Source organism: Etheostoma spectabile, chromosome 15 (genome assembly GCF_008692095.1).
Source record: "Etheostoma spectabile isolate EspeVRDwgs_2016 chromosome 15, UIUC_Espe_1.0, whole genome shotgun sequence".
NCBI lineage: Eukaryota > Metazoa > Chordata > Actinopteri > Perciformes > Percidae > Etheostoma > Etheostoma spectabile.
Genome location: NC_045747.1, coordinates 17,305,084 through 17,307,105, shown reverse-complemented (window position 1 = coordinate 17,307,105; position 2,022 = coordinate 17,305,084). Strand labels below are relative to the sequence as shown.

Sequence of the window (2,022 nt, the reverse complement as noted above, 5' to 3'; positions counted from 1 at the left end):
CTTACCTGCTGTGTGTGGTTATCTCCCATCCGACAAGAGCGAGGCATCGGGAAAGACACGGAAGAGAGGAGGGATGTGGAGATGAAGAGGGAGAGGGGACGGGAGGCAAAGTCACAGTCTTTGCGTCATCTGAGAAAATTTGCAGATTAATACAACAGCTTGGTGATCTGACCCCCCCTCCCCACCCCCCCAATCCCATCCCAACCCATATCACTCTCCTCCCTCCCTTCTTTTTTCCTCATTCACTTCCTCTCCATCACAGGATTCCCTTATTCCAAATGTTTGTCAGTGTTTATCACCGCAGACAGGATAAGACAGCTAGTCTCAAATAATTTTCCTCTGCTTACAACAGGGAGGGAGTTTGGGACATCCAGCCTGTCAGCAGACATGGTGGTGGTGTGGGGGGGGGGTCATGATTACCCTCCCTTCCACAAGAGGGCGCTATGACTCTGCAGTGAGTGGAGAACCCTGCACAGTAGCCTCCGTCTGATGGATCCTTTGACAGATATCAGTGTCACTCAGTGAGGCCTCAGAGAGCATGGAGGCCCATGGGTGGAGCTGCTGCATACTGTACATTCATATGTTGAGCTTTTTCCATGCATCGTGACACACAGAATTAGAAATAAACTGAAAAGAAGAAGTTGAGTTTCAGGGTTGACATACCGGCGACACGGTGCTGTGGCAGGAAGATTGATCGGGCTTTATGGGGGGGCAGGATTGATTTATAAGCGTAGCTCCTCAACTATCAAAAACAGCGTTGTTTAACGACGTGACTTTGCAGACCTCCGACAGTCTGACTCTGTTGCAGCCTTTAAATACGAGCCCATCATTCAGTGAGTTGCTTATCCCATTCATTACTTCAGGCCTTCTACCTACTGGACCCCTTAAGCCTCATTCTTATCCAAGAACATTGCAGCATACTGTCGCTGCCTCGTTCCAAATTTTTGGATCTGAATCTTTGTCCTCTGGGATATTTAGTTTCCATTAGGGGTGTTGAAACGAATCATTGCATCGATGCATGGCGATGCGGACCTAGACGACTCTCCATTGATATAGTGACAGACCATCGGTTACTGCCTACTGATGTTACTTGTTGATATTCCAGGCGCTTCTTTTTTTGCTTTTGCCTTTTGTCTGCTGTGCTTAGACTCTGCCACATTCAGGAAGTTTCTTTTTTAAGTGCAGATACAATAAAAAGGGGAGTTCATTTAGATTTGACTGCTCTAATTTGTTGATGAAAACCATGTGAAGTAATTTATAATAATATTGAGGAGGTGACGTAACGTGATGCATTGGGATATCGAATCGAGCTGAATTGTGAGACCAGTGAATAGTCACACCCCTAGAGTCCGTGGTGAGGAGGAGATTGTGTGGCTAAGGTGTATTCGGCGGCACTCAGACCCTGCTCAACTTCCTCCTTAAACCATATTCTTCTTATATGTTTACAATCTATCTACAATTTTTGTCACCCTAATTGTCCATACCGTAATTCCACTATATTGGTTATTCTGTAGATACGACATCTATTGCTTTCAGTCCATCCATAGGATAGAGATCCCTCCACAGTTGCTTTTCTTGAAGTTTCTTCCAAACTCCATGCAAACCAGATCTGACCTAAAATCAATCACAACATTTTGATGACACATTACTTAAGATACTGTCATTCAATATAGGTTTATGCACCAGCATGCACTTATAGGAGAAGTAATAGTTGAACTTGCATCTGCGTATAACCACACGAAAGTGTGTTATAGGTGTTTTTAAATGTTTAATCCTCATGTTGTCCTCAGGTCATACTGACCCGTTTTCCTATATCAATGTTCTTTATAATTACCCAAAAAAACATGACACACAATGCTCTTTGGCAAGTACTAAATCTTTACTTTAGCATTTGGAGAAAACAATTGAAGTGGTTTTAAAATGGTATTGAGTAAAAGTTGACATATTCCAGTCTGTGATTACCCATCAACATCCATCCTTTAATTTTAGTCTAAATAATTCCTAATTTCTGCTTCTCTAACT

At 43.1% G+C, this 2,022-nt stretch overlaps 1 protein-coding gene across 1 annotated transcript in view; it reads right to left on the bottom strand.

Moving 5' to 3' along the window:
* Nucleotides 1-1,594, bottom strand: part of slc1a9 (solute carrier family 1 member 9) — a 26,712-nt gene extending 25,118 nt beyond the window's left edge. The window contains exons 1-2 of the mRNA XM_032538768.1: nt 1,485-1,594; nt 6-129 (exon numbers count right to left, since the gene is read on the bottom strand). The gene's annotated coding sequence lies outside the window, so the exon portion shown is untranslated. The remainder of the gene's footprint in view (nt 1-5; nt 130-1,484) is intronic.
* Between the last annotated feature and the right edge of the window lie 428 nt (nt 1,595-2,022).